General features: G+C 38.0%; 1 protein-coding gene and 1 pseudogene across 1 annotated transcript in view; one reads left to right on the top strand and one right to left on the bottom strand.

Annotated features, from left to right (window-relative positions):
* Positions 1 to 22,852, top strand: part of PRKG1 (protein kinase cGMP-dependent 1) — a 1,143,802-nt gene that overhangs the window by 334,992 nt on the left and 785,958 nt on the right. The gene's annotated exons all lie outside the window — the stretch shown is intronic.
* Positions 1,044 to 1,136, bottom strand: LOC125117146 (uncharacterized; annotated as a pseudogene).

The raw sequence follows: 22,852 nt of genomic DNA, 5'->3' as shown, positions 1-22,852 counted from the left end.
TCTAATGCCCCCTAGGTACCTGCGCTGATGCTGACTATACTTTAAATTGTGATGCTCAACTTGGGCTGTACAGCAGATCACCTGGGAAGTTTGTAAAAACCTTGTTGCCCAGACCATACTCCCAAATCAGTAAAATCAGCACAGCATCTAGGAGCTAGAACCACAGTGACCCATAGGTCCAAGAAGAATTGCAGATATATTGATTTAGCTTACACAGGGTTTTATAATTTTTCTTCTGCTTAAGGTTGTGAGCTTTTCATTGAATAAACGACACTGGGACTGCATTTCCACCTGGTTGTCATCTGCCACAGCCATGCCCTCTGTGCCTTTTGTGCTTTTTTGGACCGGGCACATAGTTTCCAAGTCTCCCCAGGCTAGCCGGCAGCTTTCTGCATTTCTGTCATCTGCCTGCCCCCCTGCAAGCATCTGCTTTAATGTCCCTGTTCTCACAGGCATGCTATAATGTTTTCTCTTGGATGGATTGTTTGTAATGCTAGTCTCCTTTTTTTCCTTTGAACCCTTGATTCACACACAGGAGTGTTGGAGAGTTAGTTTGAATTGCATTGCCCAATCATTTTAGGATCCTCATTGAAACACTGATGCAGTAAAGCACTTGTGTAGGAGTCAGAAGCTAAGTTCTGCTCTGGTTCTGCCTCTTCCTGCTATGTTGCTATTGATACCTAACCTCTCTGAACCTGAGTTTTCCCTATCTGTAAAGTCACATGGTTAGTAGATTGGATTAAGCGTCCTTTAAGTGTGCTAACACAGTATCAGCTGCTATCATTCATTCACTTTGCAAACTCTTATTGAGAGTTGGTTTACTCTGTACGGGCACTCTTTTTTTTAATTTTTATTTTATATTGGAATATAGCTGACTTACAATGTTGTGCTAGTTTAAGGTATACAGAAAACTTATTCAGTTATACATATGTATATATCCATTCTTTTTTAGATTCTTTTCCCATATAGGTTATTACAGAATATTGAGTAGAGTTCCCTGTTCTATGCAGTAGGCCCTTGGTGATTATCATTTTTTTTTTTAATGTCTGACAGGTAATGCGCTGAGGTCATAACAAGGTTTGGGGGAGGCACATGTCACACAGATGTATGAACACCCAATCATCATCTTATGAACTCCCTCTATTTTATATGTAGTAGTTTGCATATGTTAATCCCAAACTCCTAACTATCCCTCCCCTCTACCTTTTCCCTTCGGTAACCATAAGTTTGTTTTCAAAGTCCATGAGTCTATTTCTGTTTTGTAAGTAAGTCATTTGTATCATATTTTAGATTCCACATGTAAGTGATATCATATGATATTTGTCTTTCTCTGACTTAGTTCACTTAGTATGATAATCTCTAGATCCACCCATGTTGCTGCAGATGGCATTATTTCATTCTTTTTTATGGCTGAGTAGTATTCCATTGTGTATATTTACCACATCTTTATTTATTCCTCTGTTCATGGACATTTAGGTTGCTTCCATGTCCTGGCTATTGTAAATCATGCTTCCATGTGCCTGGAACTCTTGAATGGAGGAAATAAAAAGGCAAGTTCAGTTCATCTACCTACCATGAATCTGTGGACTTGAAAAGTTCTCATGAAGGAAAAAATCAGGAACTGCCACACATCTCAATCTGTCTAAACAACCTGGACTATGCTCGAGGTCCTGTTGGGTTGATTAATAGCATGTCTTATAGACAAAGCATTCTATGTGGATAAGAGATCACTAGGTCTGTAATTGGGAAAGAATTGCAGTGTGAGGCCTCTCTGAGGAAGGGAAGTCTTGTGGTGGCACAGCTGGGCTGAATCCTGGGTGTTCAGCTCAATGAGTAGCACAGAAGGGAAAAAAGCTGTGCCAGCACTGATATCCACATGCTCTGATGGACCACTTGCTGCCTCATCCACTCTTCCCCCCACATCTCAGAGAAGTCCTCCAGTGCAGGCTCCAGGATGAGACAGCTCTGCTAGCAAGGGAAAAATGGCTTTGGCCAGATTTAGGTTACTTGTCAAATGTTCCATCAGCTCCAACTTCAGCAGCCTCAGTGGACTAGTCACAGTGCTTTTTTCCTGTTTCTAGTCCTTTGTTTCTGTCCTTTATCTTCTTTTATCTAGTCAATTTCCAGACATCTGTCTGAGATTTTGCTGTTGAAATTCTCCTGCCCTTTTCAATTTTTTTTTTTTTTAAACCTCTTAGTGACCTGGCCAGAGAGCCACACTCATGCCTACTGCTGCCACCTAGTGGAAGTACCATAATGTCACGGTTGCCTTTATCTTTGATCCAAACTCTGGGCTAGGCTAGAATTGAAGGAATTATTCCAGCACTATTTCTGGTTTGATGGAAAGTGATTGGAAAGTAAAGATGTTTTGCAAAGTGAACACGTACTTAATCTCTATTGAAACTTTTTTTTTCCCAAAAAAGGATTTTAGAAGCTAACTCTGAAAACACCATTGTGCCAGTTAAGTCTAGAAACTGATTATTGTCTTGAAGAGTAAATTAACCAAGGATCACATAGAAAAAAAAAAAAGAGAGAGAGACCCACATCCCTTTTCAAACAAATGGAACATCTGGGTCTTGCTTCTCTGCACCTGAAGAGTAGATTCTCCAAAGTGACCCTGGTTTGACTGGCTTAGAAGCTCTTCTCCAGGCCTGGGATATCTCCCTCTATAGGGTGTGCTGTAGTAATTATGGAATCTCTATTTCACAATAATAGCTCCAGGGTTCCAAATTGAGGATAAATTTTGTCCTTCCTCTTTCTCTGTTTTTTTAAAAAATTTATTTATTTTTTTAAATTATCTTTCTACTAAGTTTGGACAAGAGATATTTTCTTTCTTCATAACTTTGTTTTCATTTCTGTCCTTTTCCACAAGTAGGCATCAATCCCATCTCCTTTTCCCTAATTCTCTTTCACTCTGATGATTTTTATCTCCACATATCTTCCCACAAAACCTTCTGTTCATCATGAAGATTCCTAGTGGTTTTCATCCACTTAAGTAATTCAGATGGGCTGAATTTGCCCTTTAATTTTTGAGGAAATGTTCCTTTTAATGGTCTCAGTATATTGATATACATAGCTACAAATAACAATTAACAATGAGTAATGGAAGTAGAGCCAGATCTATATCATAATGACTATAGCAATGAAAAGCTCCCCTTTATTCCATCTCTCCTGAGGATTTCTCTGGAAAGCTTAGAAGAAAATTTTAGGACATAGTTCACAGAGGCCATTGGAATATTGAATATTCTGTATTTTTTATTTACAATATGTTTTCCAAAAGCAGATTCTAGAAATAAATCTACAGTGGTTTCGCTCAGGGTAAAAATAGGGCATAAATTGAACTACAGTCCTCATATTAAATTATATTACCATATTATGTTTGCTACATTTGGAGCTGTGTCATCTTTGATATTTCAATGCTGCATTTGTCTTGAGCCAAAAATATTACAAAGACTCTTTTTCTTTTGGTACCATTATGGTACCTGATTTGAAATATCCAATTGCAGATATTTGAAACCATGGGATTTTATTGTTGGAAATAATCTTAGATGAACATAGCCAGCCTTTTCTTTATTTTGGCATTGAGGAGTCTGAAGCCTAGAGAAGAAAAGCATTTGCCATAGGTCACACAAACAGATCTCAACCAGAGCTGAATCCGTTCTCTTTGGACAATTCTAGTGTCATTCATTTTATTTATAAATGTATACGTATGAATATGTATATATATATATTCATGTTATACTTTGCTATACATATTTGATAATATTTATCCTGTTTACGTATTATAGATCTTTCAAACATGGTACCTTTCTAGTATTTTGCCAAGGGAAAAAAAGAAGAAAATTTTAAGGACTTCTTAGCTTTTAAAAATGTATAGACAGCTATAGTATTATAATCATAATGGGTGCCTTGTTAAAATGATTTTAGCTGATGCCCAAAAATGACTATCCTCTGCCAAGACTCCTTTGGAGGGAAGCATTCATTAGATCCATGAGGTTATCCTTATAACATATTGCTACATGGGCACTGCTTGTTATCTTCCACAAGCCTTTAAATCAGAATAGCTGTAGAACATTTACAGTTTACATAATAGGCCCTAATATGATCCTATTGCAATTAGTAAGTGATGAAAGACTCCCATGTTTCTCCAAATGGATCTATTTTAACATGTTCATATTTCAAGAGTGCTTTAAAATCACACTATATTATTATTATTTTATTTATTTATTTTTGCTTTTTAGGGTCTCATTGGTGGCATATGGAGGTTCCTAGGCTAGGGGTCGAATCAGAGCTATAGCTGCCGGCCTACGCCACAGCCACAGCAACACCAGATTTGAGCCATGTCTGCAACGTATACCACAGTTTATGGCAGTGCTGGATACTTAACCCACTGAGAGGGACCAGGGATTGAACCTGCATCCTCATGGATACCAGTCAGGTTTGGTACTGCTGAGCCACGACGGGAATGCCGCTTGCTTGTTTTGATACATTGGACTAGTCACAGCAGCAAATGGATGTGTCTAGGAAAGTCAAGGATTAATACCCTTTCCAAATACCTCGGAGAAATTTTTCCCTGCTGCTTTGTTTTCTGACAATTCAAACTGAGATTACTGTAAGGAATGTGGATATGAATTTTTAAGACAGTTTTCCTGGTTGATTCTTTACCCTTCTCATTACATTTTTAAATTTTGAACAGAATACACTCTTTCCTTCTTTCCTCCTTTCCTTCCTTCCATAATTCATCACACATTTGTCCTGACATGAATTATGCATCAGGCCTTTTGTGGGATGCTGTAGACCTTGTGATTTAGGAAAGATTATTTTGCACTATAATTCTCTATATTTTTAACTTTCAGAACTCTATCAAATTGTGATCATATTCTGAAAAACTCAGTATTATTTCACTTTGATCTTTATCATACTCTCTTCTGAATATTCTGAAATGCAACCTATTACAAGTGTCCACACCTGGCCTCCATAGAGTGTGCTAATTCAAATTGTGTTTCAGTCGTAAAGAAAACTCATACACAGCTCTATGATCAGTGTTGTCCCTGTAACCACCGTTACCCATTAAGAAATACAGCTCTGCCGGCTCACATCTTTTCATTTGTCCAAATGAGATTAACGTTGTCTCATAATTAATCCAGGGAACCTGAAGGGAGAGGTTTTCTCTGGTTGTTTTAGTTGATAAGAGCACTCCAGCAACACTATTCTCTTTCACTAACTAGAGGTCTGATTTAATAGAGGCATTGCTGCCTCCGCCCCTTTCGGAAGCCACAGCAGGCAGGCCTGGCTTAGGGTTCATTAGAGTCTGGTAGGATGACAGCAGACTGGGAAGCAGCTGTAAATGATCAGAACCAGGGCTTGGCTAGCTTCAGCTTCTGCCAAGCCCAGCATGGCTCCAAATACTTTCTGGATTCCAAAGAAAACATGCCAGCCGTATGCCTGCTGATCACGGGACGTAGCTGGGATATATGTTTCTGGCTTTGAGGTTTTTGAGGAAGTGCTTATCATTGGTGCAAAAACACTCTTTCTGTCTTGCAGCCATTTGTGAGCCAATGATGACACTTTAGCTGCATGTGTTTCCTTCTGGCAATGAGATAGGTCATTCTCAATTTTCTTTAGACTTTCAGGCTAAATCTGCATTTTAAATATAATGGGGAAGGAACCTTAGGGAACATCTTGTATAGGCTCCTTGAAAAGACTCAGAGGACTCAGATCTACACTGGGCTGGAGATAGGTATATAGCCAAGCTCTGCTCCAGGCACCAGGGACATAGAGATGAATGAATCCCTTCTGTACACAGCGGTACAATGTTTGGCCCACCACGGACTGTCCCTCATTAACTTAATTAAAAGATGAAAGTGCATTATAAAGTATAATGATAGATACAAAGATAGATATAATGCTATCACTATCGTGAGTAGGTACTGAATAGTATACAAGCTACTCTGTATAATTAGTCTAAAATTGTAGAGACCTGGTCTCCAACTAAACAGACAAAGTAGACAAGGAACACTCTGAATTCATTTCTGTTTCTAAAAGACAAACTATGTAAAAAGTTTTCATATGCCTGTTTACCATCTGTGTTATCTTCTGTTGTTGGGAAGATTTGTTTTGTTTTGTTTTCATATATTCTCAATCTGTGCAGGTATAAAAATACAGATAACTTGTCCATATATGAACTTACAGAAAATGGGCTGTTTGTTTTGTGATTGTTTTTTAAGTCCCACTTAGAATATGCTTCTGTGTTCCTATTTCTTGCATCATCAGGTCCGCTGGACTTCAGAATATTGTTGTCCATCTTCAAGAATAAATTAATTCTGTGATTAATCTAAGGATCTATAATTATTTTCATTAGACACCTAGCTCCAAAGTGAAAACAGTGAGAGAGAGAGAGTGAGAGAGAGAGAGAGAGAGAAGAGAGACCGGAAGAGAGCTCAACAAAACCCACAGCTCAGTAGTTCCATTTGAACAACAGCTAACACTGCATTTTCCTTAAGAAATTTTGGTATTGTGGAGACCTGGCCAATAGCCCTCTGCAGACACATTAAGTTCCCAAGTGAGTTACCTTGATTAGCAAAGACAAAAAAAGGAACCATTTAGCAAAACACCAACATTTATTTGTACTTGACAGATTCTATAGCATGCCTGCCACCTGCAGAGGCACGGCTTTTTTTTTAACATATAGACCACCATACATTGTACTCCATAATCCTGTGGCCGAACCCACAACTGATTGATGGGAGATTAATCTGTGATGCAAAAGTCACCAGCTAAAAGCTGGTCTATGGCTTTTGAGGCTTTGTTGCAAGAGTACCACCCAGTAGCTAAATCTTATTCTAAGTGCTGGCTACGGCCTTGTGAGTAAAAGTGTGCTCTGTGTACCAGCAATGCCAGCATCACCTAGGGAAATCTTCACCACCACCCCAACTTTCTGAATCAAAAATATTCATTTTACCAAGATTCTAAGTTAATTACTATGCACATTAAATTTTGAGGAACACTGTAGCATAAAACTCAATCTCTTTTTTGTGAAGCTTGGATGTGGAGCATGAAGAATGTCAGAAACATCAGGTGGAAAAGAATGAGAGAGACCTCATAAAAGAAAATGGTTAAGGAGGCCATCAGCCAGTGAAAGTCATGAGTTAATGGAATCCATGGAGTAGAACAAATATGAATAAAGTCCCATTAGCTGATGAACAGAGCACAGTAAATGCAGAAACGGAACAAAGTTAAGGGCATATGCACTGAAGTAGAGGGCAGTGAACAAGTTGCTGGAGAGGATGACTTGTAAGATTGATTCTGAGGTAGAGAGCTGCTTTCTGAGTGCTAGAACTCCTATTGCATTTGTTCTCCATACATCCTCATTGTGTAACTGCTTAGACATTGCCCTTGATTTTTACTTTCCTGAAAACGTATAGCAAATTCTTATTAACTGAGGTAATTTAGGAATACCTCTGACCTTGGCAATCTCAAAGACTCTCAAAAGCACATCATTCTAAAGGACTTTAGTTTCTTTAACTTTTATTCCCAGGTCAGGTTCTTGATTTTCAGTAAAAAGGCAGCTTCATGGAAAGCTGAACTTTAATACCTATGGCATGAAGTTCCTGTCTTGGCTCCCTGGAAACGAATCTGACTAGCATCCAGGAGGATGCAGGTTCTATTCCTGGTCTTGTTCAGTGGGTTAAGGATCTGGCATTGCTTGGGAGCTCTAGTGTAGCTCACAGATGCGGCTTAGATCCTGCATTTCTGTGGCTGTGGTATAGGCCATCAGCTGTAGCTCTGATTCGACCCCCAGCCTGGGAACCTCCATATGCTGTGGGTGCGACCCTAAAAAGACAAAACAAACAAACAAAAAAACAACCAACCTGTGGCTTAACCAATTCTTGATGAAGCTATGAAAAAAGAAGTACTTGGACTTCTAGAATGGTGGTGTGAGGAGCCTGGCAAGTTTGTTCCCTAAAAATTAAAAAAAAGGAAAGAAAAATTGACACAAATATCCATATCAAGAGTCTGGAAATTAGTCAAAGGTAGCTGATACTTTGAGAAGCATTTCTTAAGGAAAACTACTGAAACTTGGGTGAGAGCAGTAGGAATCTCTAGCATTTTTGCCTGGGACTGCTCTCATCACTCCCAGGTACTTCATTGTGGTAATTCTACCAGGACACAGCAACTGTGCTTTGCTGCTGGAGAGATTTAGAGCAGAGTGAGAAAACAACATGCCCCCAGGCCAGGCATTGTCAGAAACTATAATGATCAGGGTGGCAAACTAAAAGGAAAGGCCAACCTTGTAGCTAGCTTACATCACGGTCCCAGTCGGGAAAAGCTACAGAACAGCACATTAACCAAAAATTAATGGGGGGGGGGAGGTCTTGCAAATGAGGCAGACATGATGTGCCTTGATTAAGTCTCATAACCATGTAGGTCTGCAAGTTTGTACGTATGTGCAAGGCTGTACCCACAGCATCTAACTATCCGCATATTCCTAGCTGACTATGAGATCATGTGCCAAAATAGAGGAGACATGAGGGCCTAGGGGAAAGTAAAAGTTAGGGCCGATTTAAACTATGTGCCTCAACCCACACGCAGATCCTAACAAAGGGTGGGAGCTTACTGTTCCAGATAGTGGAGCATACCTCCAATTACCTCTGATGAGTCCTTTTCTGACTACTACACTATTCAGAAGCAGCAGTCATCACTTGGAATCCAAAACGAAAGATTAAAATAAGAATTTTAAAAACTCAGAAGAAACATCAACACTCTCAGGGAGAGATATAATCCATAAAGTTAATCCAGGAAGTTACTAAAGAAACCGAGGATGCCAACACTAAAGCATCGAATAGAACAACCTCTAATGGGAATATTCCAATTTAGAGCTGCTGCAATGTACTGCCCGAAGTGTCTAGTTTTCATAAAAATAAAAATCATGAGACATGTAACAAAATAGGAAAGTGTGACCCATTTTAATGAAAAAAGCCAACATAAACTGCTTTTAAGGGCCCCAGATGTTTGATATAGCATACAAAAGATTTTAATCAACTATAATCAGCTATTATGAATATATTCAAAGAACTAAAAGAAATCATGTTCAAAGAATTTAAAGATAAGTATTACAGTAATGACTCATCAATTAGAGCATATTAATAAAGACATAGAAATTATCAAAAGGGACAAATGGAAATTTTGTATCTGAAAATTATAATAACTGCAGAATTCACTGGAGAAGCTCAATAGAAATTCAAGATGGGAGATGAAGAGTCAGTGAACTTGAAGAAAGAGCAATGAAAATTACCCATCCTGGAGCTGTTATTTCTGGAGATGTTATTATTTCTAATGCCTTGTTTTCAGATAAGGATATAAACTGGTGCTTTGTAAAACCATGATAGGAAAAAACACAACTTCAGAGATTTAGGAGGGAAAGCTTTGGGAGTTAAAACACAAAATCAAGTTGAGCAGCATAGTCCAACAGATGTTTAAACAGATGAATAAAATGTGCCTTGTGAATTCCTAATGAATTTCAAAGATTACTGCCTGATACTGAGAAACGCAACAGATCACCCAAGTGGTACAAGCCACTGGAAAATGTTTTTTTCATAAACGTCTATGACAGACAGGGATCGTCTACCTTATGATGTCTGGCTTATAGTTTAACATTTATGTATATTTCTAACAGTCTAAGTTGAAGATAATAATTGTCCCTTAAGATGAGAGCCATATCCAGCAAGCACACAGGTTGGCTTTGTTTCTTAGCCTTATTTTATCATATCTTCCAGTCCCAGACCTCCTATTTGTAATGTCATTTCTCTCTACTGTGATTTAACTAAGCCTTTTTCATGATACTTATCAAAAGATGTTCCATATCTGGCTGGTAGCATCACCACTCTTTCTAGGTCTGGATACAGAGAATAATCATCGACTCAGAAAATATTATGTATAGCTTCTTAGGATAGACTTTGAGTCATGAAGAAAATGATAAGTATAACTTCCTTATAGCATGGATGTTTACTACAAGTAAAATTGGCCAAGTGGATCTCAGGGCATTATCAGATAAGAGAATCTAGCCCATAGTTTATTGTTGATGGATGTTTTCTGAAAAGAGGCTACAAAGAAAATGATTTAAGTGATTAGAGAGGGGTGAAAGAAAGGAGAATGTCTTGCTTAAGGATACTATGATTGGGTAGCCTGGTTAAATTTATTAAGAAGGAGAAAAAAACGAAGAAATATAGAAGAATTTCTTTATATAGAAGAAAAGAATGTGAGCTTTGAAATCAGATAAATCATAGTTTGAGTCCTGGTTGCTGCATTTACTAGCTTGAGCATTTTCAGTACTCTCTTGGATCCCTGGAATTCTCCCTTATAAAAGGATTTGGTTGTGATGATTAAAGATTGCGTATAGAAAGGCCAATACATAGCTGGCATTCAACTTGGGAATCTGAGAAATAAAACCACATGAAAGGGATTACGAATGATGAAAATCACAGCATTCCCCTGCCAGGAATTTGGCTTTTTCAACCTGAAGGATTGAGTTTCTGATGGTAAAATGCCAGCTAAAGGTATTAAGGATCCTTCAGTGCCCTACATGTCCCATTGTGAGGCTGGATGGTAAGAATAGTATGAACTCCCTGAGGACTATGTGAAGGAGGCCTCAGTCCTGGTGACAATTGGGTGGGATACACGAATCAAACAGTTTTTAAAGATATAACACCTACTATATACTTTGCAATAGAATATTCAGTCTTGATACCTAGCAAGATGTAACACAGACATCTTTGCTAATATATTAATGGGATGGATGATACCTAAAGTCTGTATATTGCTTTACCAGCTAGAAGCTTTATCCATCATTTCTCTCCATCATCAACACTTGAGATAGGTATCAAAACTGTTAATGTATAGGTAAGGAAACTGAATTGGAATCTGGAAGATTTTCCTAGATTCTTCATCTAGCCCCTAACAAAGCTGTAACTCAGGAGTTCCCATTGTGGCTCAGTGGTAATGAACCATACTAGTATTTACCCACGAGGATGCAGGTTTGATCCCTGGCCCTGCTCAGGGGGTTAAGGATCCGGCATTGCCTTGAGCTTTGGTGTAAGTGGTAGACGTGGCTTGGGTCTGGCATGGCTGTGGCTGTAGCATAGGATGGCAGCTGTAGCTCTTATTCCACCCTTAGCCTGGGAACGGCCATATGCCACCGGTGTAGCCATTAAAAAATAAAAATAAAAAAACCAACTCAAACCCAGGTTTTCTGACACCAAGTCCAGAATGTTTTTTCCCAGTGCATTACAGCTGTCATTCTCAGAGTAAGGGCATCTCTTTAAACAAAGCCAGCAAGTTTTGCAGCTGATGCCTGGCTGCTGAAAGGCATAGTCATGGTAGAGAGTGTTTTTGGGTGACTAAACCTCAAGGAAACATGCCTTCAAATCCAGATCACAGACTACAAGCAACCTTTTAATCGCTCTGCTGTCCAGCCCAGGCTGCTGCCATCAGTCAGTGTATCCGCCAGTTCATCATGCTCACAGCAAAGTCAAAAGATGAAGTAGCAATTGAAAAGGGGCAAAAGGCACCTCTTAAGAAAATAGCATTTTTCTGGCATTGATGAAGGTATCAGATGCTAGTTAGTAGAGAGTGGAAATTGTTCCAGATTAAGGATTATTTGGCCAAATACGCATTTTAAATGAATATAGCAGCTACCTTGGGATACATTTCATTAGCGACTGAAACACCTGCTCAGACAGAAAGGCAATTTTTATCCTGTCGCTTTTCTTTTATGAGACTGAAATCTAGCATTTAGGTGGAGATAACTCCATAGAAAACATTTTTAACAGGCTTAAGGAAAATCAGCTGTTTAAAACATAAGATTAACACGTGGTATTTTCATTCCTCTTCATCTCGTTTTTAGGAATTATGGGATGTTCAGGTATATTGTATCCATGTATATGAAGTAGAAGTAGAAACTATCTGAAGATTCTAATTTTCTGGGTTTTGTTTACAGAAAAAAAAAAAAACCCTTTCAGATGGGGAAATGCCACTTATGTGAGCAGTCTAAAAAGGATGTATGCTGAGCTATTTGTATCTTAATCTGACGGCTTTACATGCGGTAAATCTGAAGTTATGCATAACAAAGCGAGCGGTCCGTTAAGATGTTTCAGCATGAAATTTTGTGACTTTTAATTTGTGTACAGAGAAGAACATTTTCATCATTGTTTTTAAGAATTCTTTCTCTTCTTTTCCCCAGTTAGGTATTAGATTATTTGAACAATAACTGTAGGTAGAAATTGTAGATGCTTTAGTGATAATGGCTGTGGAGGAGTTTGGTAGGAAAGTACAATTTGTAGAGCTCAACTTCTGTTTAATTCCACTTGGGTTGGTAACTTTGACATGAAAAATCTATGAATGTTTTTGGCTTGTGATGGCATTACATGTGCATATGTGTTTTATAGTTGACTGATCTCTATTACTAGCATTCTGTGGCTTTAAGGACAATATTGGCCTTCATTTGCATGTCCTGAGCATCTCCAGAGCCTGAGTGCAGATGACCACCTTTGGTCTGTAAGGGTAGAACAACCTATCCCAGGGCCTTAATGGCTGTAATAGGAAAGCAAAACACTCCGGACAGTATTGGCCTGGCTCTTGCTTGTGTTCTTCCTCAGTCTTATCCCTCTGAGGGCATTTATGTTCTTTTTATTTGGTATACCTGGTCTCTCTTGTTTGGACTATCTTTCTTGGCTCAGAGTACATTGGAATGTACCAGCGTTTAGAATACACTGGAAATTGTGTTTATGCTTACTCCATTTTTATGTATCCACCATGATTTATTCCACCAGCAGCTGCACTGGGGGTGGGGATGGTGCTTTTGTTTTTATTTTTTTTTTTCTGTGGTTAAGGGAAATATAGTATTTATTGTAGGGAGCCAAGCAAGGAGTCCAGGCAGCTAGTGCTTAAAAGACATGAACTCCCTGGGCTTTCAGGAAAAGGTTTTTAAGACTAGGGTGAGGGAAGGGAGTTGTGGGGTCTGTGATCAGCTGGTCAACTTTCTTCTGACCGGTTGGTGGTGAGGTAATTGGGAGTCAACATCATTAACCTTCATTGTAGTTTTGATTTATGTTTACACTGGAAATCGTGTTTATGCTTATTACTCCATTCTTTATTCACCATGCTTTATTGCACCAGCAGCTATGCTGGGGAGTGGGGATGGTATAATGAGTAAGTTAAACTCAGAAGAACGAGGTATGGTGGGAAGTCCCTAAAGGCCAACAGGTGACTTCATTGTCCTGTGATCTGTACTGCTGGGGTATAAGTGTGGAGCATTATAAAGGCGCTGTCAGTTCTTATTTGGTGTCGCAGCTGGCTCTCTCCCTCTTTCTTAGTCATAATATATTGTGAAGATACCTTTTATGTTCCTAAGATATTTTCTTCAGATTTTCCTCTTAGGATTGTGGTTAATAGTACAGCAAGAACCTTTCAACATGATACCTGGCTTCTGCAGGAAACAAAAATAAATGCTACAATATGATACGGTTTAAACTGGTCTGCTCGCTAACTGTGATTTCCAATGAGGCATTTACTTCTCTAGTCATCAATCATCTGTAAAACAAAGACACTAACTCCTTTGCACAGTGTTTAAAAGATTGAGAATGCCTGTAAGTTGTTTCCCACCTTGGTCCATGACATATGGCAGGAGCAGAGTAATTATCAGCTACTGCTGCTGTTGATCAATGTACAGTCTGTGGAGGGACAAGCAGAAGAATAAAAGGAAGAGTTTTGTGTTTGTGATTTTCATGTGCCTCTGTGTTTAGGTACGTGAGAACCAGTGGTGCAGTTTACTCACTTGCACTTTTGTATTCTATTTTCTACCTGCCATTGTTGCGATCCCTCATCAGATCAGCACACCTCACAAGATAAGGGCTAGATGAATGAAATTAACTGCAGCTCCTTGACTCCTCCTTCTCCCTGAGGTGCCTTGGGAAAGAGTGTGACTAATATCCATGAAGCATAACGAAGATGTTTCAAATTGACTAACTTTGGTCACACTGGAAAAAAAAGAAAAAGGCACCTAATGAGTTCTTTTTTTATGTTTATAATTATTTTTATTTTTTCCACTGTAGCTGGTTTACAGTGTTCTGTCAATTTTCTACTGTACAGCATGGTGACCCAATTACACATACATGTATACATTCTTTTTTCTCACAGTATCATGCTCCATTATAAGTGACCAGACATAGTTCCCAGTGCTACACAGCATAATCTCATTGCTAATCCATTCCAAAGGCAAGAGTCTGCATCTGTTAACCCCAAGCATCCCACTCCCTCCCTCTCCCGCTTGGCAAACACAAGTATATTCTCCAAGTCCATGATTTTCTTTTCTGTGGAAAGGTTCATTTGTGTTGTATATTAAATTTCAGATGTAAGTGATATCATATGGTTTTTGTCTTTCTCTGACTTCAATCAGTGTAAGAGTCTCTAGTTCCATCCATGTTGCTGCAAATGGCATTATGTCATTCTTTTTTTATGGCTGAGTAGTATTCCATTGTGTATATATATCACTTCTTCCTAATCCAGTCATCTGTCAATGGACATTTGGGTTGTTTCCATGTCTTGGCTATTGTGAATAGAGCTGCACTGAAGGAAAGTTTTGTCCGGATATATGCCCAAGAGTGGGATTATTGGGTCTTTTTCAAGGAAAGTTTTGTCTGGATATATGCCCAAGAGTGGGATTATTGGGTCATATGGTATTTCTATGTATAGTTTTCTAAGGTACCTCCATACTGTTTTCCATAGTGGTTGTACCAGCTTACATTCCCACCAACAGTGCAGGAGGGTTCCCTTTTCTCCATATCCTCTCCAGCATTTGTTATTTATGGACTTCTTAATGATGGCCATTCTGACTGGTGTGAGCTGGTATCTTGTGGTAGTTTTGATTTGCATTTCTCTAATAATCAGTGATGTTGAGCATTTTTTCATGTGCTTGTTGGCCATCTGTATATCTTCCTTGGAGAAATGTCTATTCAGGTCTTTTGCCCATTTTTCCAGTGGGTTGTTGGCTTTTTTGCTCTTGAGTTGTATAAGTTGTTTGTAAATTTTAGAGATTAAGTCCTTGTCAGCTGCATCATTTGAAACAATTTTCTCCCATTCTGTAAGTTGTCTTTTTGTTTTCTTTTGGGTTTCCTTTGCTGTGCAAAAACTTGTCAGTTTGATTGGGTCCCATTGGTTTATTTTTGCTTTTATTTCTGTGGCTTTGGGAGACTGACCTGAGAAAACATTTGTAAGGTTGATGTCAGAGAATATTTTGCCTATGTTCTCTTCCAGGAGTTTGATGGTGTCTTGTCTTATATTTAAGTCTTTCAGCCATTTGGAGTTTATTTTTGTGCATGGTGTGAGGGTATGTTCTAGTTTCATCGCTTTGCATGCAGCTGTCCAGGTTTCCCAGCAATACTGGCTGAAAAGACTAATGAGTTCTTAACAAGAGAACTGAGGGCACACTAATCTCCAATCAGCCTTCATAGTTGGATCTGATACCACTGTGGCATTCTGGGTGTGAATTTCAGAACAATAGGCATGTGGAGTATGGCTTGCTGGAGCCTCAGCTTAAGATTGTGCTTAGGTGAATTAAGTAACATGTGCAAACTTCCTTGACTACACCCTCAACTTGCCTATACATATGCTATCCAAACACCACTAGAAGCTTGTAAGCTAAATTTTCTTATCCCCATTACCGCAGTGAAGAATCTAGTGTTCAGAATATGAACTGATTTGCCAGAGATTGCCTGAATCAGAGTTTCCAGAAAAGGAATTAGAAACTAGGCCTTGTTCCTGCAAGAGTTCCATGCTCTTGATATTGTGCCATAATTGTCTTTCATCTCATTCTCTCTCTGCCCATTGGTTGCTCTCTAATTCATGTTCTATCCTCTGGCATCTTTGTTAGCCAAGCTGACTGCCAGATTCTGTCCCTTCTACTGTCTGGAAAAAGTCTTATCATTCCCCTTAAAACTTAACTGGGGAGAAAATTTTTCCTATGAATGAATCAATGGTATGGTGGAGCACATGGATCTGATCTTTGTTCTACTTTAATTTCTGTTGATACTGAACAAGGAACTGTTATGAGCCTGTTTCCTGAACTAGAATAATGTATCTTTCCCGGGCAACTTAGACACAAATGAGATAATGAGGCATGTGCAAACATTCTACAAATTGTCCAGTGCTATACAAATATATTAGGTTTGTGGCATTCAATCTAACATGGACCTTTGATTATAAATGCTTAATTCACTGGATAATACTTTGTAGCTCCCGATCTTCCTATGTATTTGACTTATACCATACAATTTTTACATAATGGAAAACAGAAGACAGAAGCAGAATAAAGAAGACAGAAACCATGTATTTTAAATCATGTTTTATAGTATTAGTGAATTAAGGATTACTAGCAACTAAATTTAATACAGTAATTATAGTTATATTTTCTGGAAGACTGAAACATACTATGCATCCAAATATCACTAAGTAGCCCCCTAAATGTCACATTTTAATGAATGCTCTAAATTAGTGGCTCACAAACATAGGTGACTCCCTTTCCCAGGGGAAACATTTAGCAGTGTCTGATAACATTTTTTGTTGTTATAACTCAGAAAAAGAGAGGCTATTGTCATCTAGTGGGTAGAGAACAGAGATGCTGCTAGATTGTCTATAACATACAGAATTATCTCCACGACAGAGAATTATCCAGCCAAAACATTAATCCCACAGAGGTTGGGAAACCTGCATTAGATTAAGAATCATACTACTCATATTGGTTCTTGGACCAACAACATTGGCCTCGCCTGGGAACTTATTAGAAATACAGACTCCCAGGCTTTGCCTTAATCCTGCCACAATCAGAGGCTTCATGTAGCAAGAGCTCCAGATGATTAGCATGTTCATTAACATTTGGAAAACACCAGTTGCAAGTATTATTTTTTAAAATAGCTTTAAGGTGAGTTTTCGCTTTACAAAAAGGATAGTATAGAGAGTTCCCATATACCTTGCCCCCAGTTTCCCCATTAATATCTCACATTAACATGGCACATTTGTTAAAATGAATGAGCCAATACCGATGCATTTTCAGGAACTAGAGCCCATTTTTATTCGTATTTTGTTAGTTTTAACCTAATGTTCTTTTTCTGTTTTAGGATCCCATTGAGGATCACACTTTACATTGAGTCTTCATTTCTCCTTAGGCTCTTCTTAGCTGTGAGGAATTCTCAGGCTTTTTTCATTTTTAATAAGCTTCACAGTACTGACCAGTTATTTTCTAGAATGGTCCTCCATTGGAATTTGTTTGCTTTTCTCATTATTAGATCAGGCTTATTTTTTTTTGGAGCAAAACCACAGAAATAAAGTGTCATTCTCATCTTGTCAAGGGTTCATCCTGTCAACATGACTCACCCCTGCTGACGTTGACCTTGATCACCTGCCTGAGATTGTGTTGGAGTAATACTTATCTTTATAGCTTATACCAATCTGATTCAGATTTGGCTGATGAAGGTTCTGTCCTTCAATAGCTGCCTTGCATTTGGAATCCTGAAAGCCTCCGTTGTTACGATTGCCAGATTTATTGTACATACGGAACTTCAAATTGTAAATTTATAAATGAACAGTTTCACAGATTAAATAGAAGACTTGATTTCCTCTAGGGAAATATCCAGATTGCAGAGAAGGGCAAATCTGATTAATCATAAAAAGCTGAAAACCACCTGGAACCAACAACTAACTGGGACTTTTTTCAAAAATGAGAAACCACTCAAGCCGGTGGTTTCAGATCTGAATTCTGAAACATATTAAATATTGGAAATCAGCATTTGGCATCAAGTGGGTAAATTCAGAGAAGATTTTTGCTCCCCTCACCAAGCATCTTCTGACTTTTGGCTCTTGGTGTAGTGGGGCTATACACTAGGAACTGGGAGATATGGGTCATGGTTCCCGGACAAATACCATGTCCTGTAACTATGTAGTCATGGGATAGCTGTGACTAAACCATGCTCAGTCTTATCATCAGATTTGGGTAATTTTGCTAATCTGTGTACTTTAACTATTAAGAGAGAATGAGATAAAAAGATGTTAAAAATTACTATCTCTTAAAATCCGCCTGTTTCAGTCATTACTTCTTAGCACTCCTATACCAACATAGCAAGCATCTTAGTTCCTCACTCACCTCCAGAATCTCCACCTCTGTCTTGATGGCAGTGTCATTTTATCATCACAGTTCTCTACTCCAGGAGAATATCTGTCCCACCTACAGACCTCAGTTTAATGTTCTACTTAAAAGGTAAAGCTGTTAGTGGGTCTCCAGATACAGTCAAAAAGTATAGAAGTAACTTTTCTAATGTTCTAGACATGTAAATCTTCCACAGCAAAAAGCAGTCTAAAATTTTAGTGACACAAAAGTAGATACCTACCAGCAGCTTCTCCAAGACTCTCAAGGACAGGACTTCTGAGATTTCCAAGCTGTGATATGAAAACTCCAGGAGCCATACTGGACTGATGAGCCCTAAGCATTTCTTGAGTTTATTTGTGCAAGTGACATGTAAATGGACTCAGGTTGAGTAGTGGGAAGTAGGTTTCTAAGATGAACAAAATGCTAATTTTGATGGTCCTGCAAATTATTACAGTAAAGCTTTTGCTGAACTTGAAGAATTCTTTGTATGTTTCTTTAAAAATTAAATACTGAAAAGTAGCTATAACTCGTATAATCCATTTTGTTTTCTATTGAAGTGAACATTTAAGGATCATATAATCATAGAGTGGGACTTAAGCTTGAAACTATCCAGGATCACTTTGCAGATGAGTGCTAAGGTCATGGAAAGTGAAGAGAACTTGTATAGTTAGCTTCTTGCTGACTGATCCAGGAAAAAAAATAAAGTTTTTTTGACATCAATATGATATATCCCATTTAGTCTTTCATGTTGCACCTTATCTCCAAATAGTATTAGTGTAGCTTGATTGTTAAGTAAAATTCTGTACAGAATATATATTTGTCAAGGTAATGTATAGGTGATGATATCTAAGATTTAAAAAATTTTTTATTATAGTTGATTTACAATGTTCTGTCAATTTCTGCTGTACAGCAAAGTAACCCAGTGTTTTTGTCACATTATCCTCCATCATGTTCCATCACAAGTGACTGGGTATGGTTCCCTATGCTCTACAGCAGTATCACATTGCTTATCCACTCCAAATGCAATAGTTTGCATCTACTAACCCCAAACTCTCAGTCCATCCCATTCCCTCCCTCTCCCCCTAGGCAACCACAGTCTGTTCTCCATGTCTATGAGTTTGTTTCTTTTCTGCAGTTAGGTTCTTTTGTGCCATATATTAGATTCCAGGTATAAGTGTTATCATATGGTATTTGTCTTTCTCTTTCTGATTTACTTCACTCTAAGATTTTTTTTTAAACACTTCAGTATATTCTTTTTTTTTTTCAGATGACAGAATACAGACTAAATGTTATAATTCTTTTGTCTTGGGAAATACTTAAGGTTAGGGATAAAACAGGAAGATCTCAAACAGTTGCATGAGAGGATACTGTAACAGAACTGCTTAATATTAGCATGCATAAAACAAGGCATTTCAAAGAAGATCTGTGCACACACGATTGTGATTATATACACACAGCTGATTTCAATGTTGGGCCTAAGAGTTTGTGATCATTGTAAATTAGGTTATAATAACATTGACCTAAAGTGTTGCTCTAAGCCAAAAGGTCAAATCATAGTTTTTGTGAGTCTAATGCTTCTCCTCTGGTAAAATGTTATAGCATTTTTCTGCTTAAAGAATCTTAAGATACTTCTCTGGAAAAGGTAGAAGGTGTCTGAAGAAGTTGCAAGAGGGCAGCTAAAACAGTCAAGAAGGTGAAAATGATTTTCTTGGCCATCTCACGCAAATGGAACTGGAAAGAGGGTGTAGGTAAAGACTATAAAGTCAGGAAAATAATGGGCATAATAAGTGTGAACTTGAAATATTAAGATTCTTTGGAGTTTAAGAGAGAGAAACGTGGAACAACTGCAAAGGAACACTGGTTCCTAGAGTAAATTCTTCTTGGTAACAAGCTCCTTAAGTCACTGGATCCTTTTTAACCCTCAGCCTCTGTAAGTGTGTCATTTCTCTGTTCTGTATTGATGTCAGATGGTGAACATAGTGGGTGTTTTATTGAGATAAAGTAGCAACTAACACTGAAGGCCTAAGAGCTGGCCTTGTCTTCGCATCTAGACTGTCTCAATTTTACATTTACTCAGTTTAGCTCTGGCTCTCCCTGATGTATTGTGAATGTGCGGATGAGAGAATAAAGTATGAAATAAGTACTATCACAGTTGACTAACCTAAGATTTTTGTTAGTTTCCTTTCTCTTCAAAAGTGTACACCATTATTTTTGCTTGTGCTTTTTATTTGATAGTTGTTTCAAAATTCTCTTGACATTGTTTCCCTAGCCTAAAGCACAGTGTGCTTATATTCTCATTCCGTGCTGGCTGCTCTAGTGATAAGGGATGCACTTATTCAGCAATGGAGAGGTAACTAGGAATGGCTCTGCCCTTCCCTGTGCTGGTCCCCATCCGTTTAAAAGAGCAGCACTAGAATGGAAAAAACCCCAACAGAATCTGGACTGGATTCTAGTTCTCATTCTGCTCCAGCAGACATTTTCTTTTCTTTTCCTTTTACCACATTGTTGAGATGTCTGGGACCTAGTTTTTCTCATTTGTAAAACAAAGGGTTGGACATTCTGACCTTGAATGTGTATTTCAGCTCTAATATTTGATGATTTTATGGAAATTGCTCTCCTGAGTCGTTGTACCCCATTCTCCTCCTTCTTAATCCAAGATTGATAATTCTGTTTCTATATTCCCTACTTTTTAGCTTTATTATTCAAAATCCTGACTCTTGCCTCTAGGCTGTTTCTTTCAGATTTCAGCATTTGTCTCTTTACTGAATTAATCGAAGCACATTAGAATTTAGTTTTCTAGCTTTAATAATCTTTGCAGTTAAAGTTACCTAGAATTATTCTTAGTTGAAACTTAGGAAATTTTACTCTTTTCATTATTTTTACCATGAATCTGTATATTAATTTATTCACTAAAGTTCACTTGTTCAAAGTTACGATTATTGTGTGAATGGACAGTGAGCTCATCAACCATTCAAAATATGAGAATCCACATACATTTATAAATGTAATAAAATTCATTGAATGATAAAAAAAAATTGTGAGAATCCACTTTGAATCAAATCTTGTGCTGAAAGTTTCAGGTTTTGAAACAACTCCTAAAAAGTGCTAAGTCAGTTCTCAAACAGCACACATTTATAGTACTAAGTTACTAAAATATGGTTCTAATTGTTTTAAAGAAAAATGAGTTCCAGTTAGAATTAACCTAATTTAACACAGAGCTGATTTCTGATAGCAGTTCTTTCTCAGAATAACAGTGCTTTAATAGTATTTAATGACACCACTCACCCCTTTTCCTTATTTGTAACAGATAAAGAGTCAGCTACCACATAGCCAGTTCTTTAAGAGGACATCTCTTTGCCTGAACAATACACATGACTAAATTTATCTACGATGATTAACATAAGTAAAGAAGAACTTTTAATCCTAGGATGTTTTTAAATGGATTTACTTAATAGCCATGGTACTTATAGGTGACCTAGACATGTGGCTTAATGTAAATAAGGCTCGTTCATGAATTATAGAAGAAATGTTTTCCTTTAATGGATGAAAATGAAAAAGTGTCTGCCTTTATCTGTGTATTAATAAACTTCTATCCCACTAAAAGCATTTACATTAGCAGAAAAAATGGCATCAGTCCCTGAACAGTAACAACCACAAAAAGTTATTCTACTTATACTCTAGCTTGCAAAATCATTTAGTGACTTAATTTATTTTTCATGTTTCTATGGGTGACCTGGATTCAGTAGGTGCTTCTTGTGGGGGATCCCTCATGTGATTGCAGTCAGATAGCAGCTGGGTATAGACTTATCTGGCCACTTGGCCAGGGTAGGTATTCAAGATATCTTAATTCTGTGCTCGGCAATCAGTGCCGACCATAGGTTAGAGTTCAGATGAAGTGTCTACACTGTGTAGCTTGAGTATCTCACGGAATGGTGGCTGGGCTTCATGGAGAGCTTTCCAAGAGACAGAATGCAGAAGCTGCCAGGCCAGCATAATCTCCACCTTATTCTATTGGCCAAAGTGGTTATAGGGCCTGGCCAGATTTTAAAAGGTTGCAAAATAGAAGCTATCTCTTGATGGGGGAAATGGTAAGGGCACATCTTAGAAGAGATTGCAAGATGGGAGATATTGTCATGAGATCTTTGGAAAATACAATCCATATCTCTTAATGCTGGAGTTAGTGAAGGATAGTCAGAAAATCAAATCCAACCCTCTGCCTTTTTAAAAAAATAAAGTTTTATTAGAACACAACCATGCTCATACATTTTCCTGTCATCACTGGCTACTTTCACTCCATAGTGGCAGAGTTCAGTAGCTTGCAACAGAGACCATATAGCCCACAAAGCCTAAAATATTTGCAGTCTGGATCTTTACAGAAAAATGTTTGCTAATCCCTGCCTTAATGTCTTCATTTTTATAAAGAACATTATGCACTCAAGATGTTTGTTAATAATTCTATAAATTTAAATTTTTATTGTCTGTGTATTTTTACTACTGCTTTGGTACATTGCAGAATGTACCAACTCTAATAGCTCCCATGACTCTGCCATGGTACTCTGATATATAAAGTTTCCATGAAGTTAACTATTTGTTGTTGTTGTTGTTGTTTTGTTGTTGTTCAAGTTAGAAGTCATGCTCTTTGTCTTCACTTCCACCCAC

The sequence above is a fragment of the Phacochoerus africanus genome, chromosome 15, assembly GCF_016906955.1.
Source record: "Phacochoerus africanus isolate WHEZ1 chromosome 15, ROS_Pafr_v1, whole genome shotgun sequence".
NCBI lineage: Eukaryota > Metazoa > Chordata > Mammalia > Artiodactyla > Suidae > Phacochoerus > Phacochoerus africanus.
The sequence above is the reverse complement of the archived record's forward strand: the minus strand, read 5'-3'. Positions and strand labels throughout refer to the sequence as shown.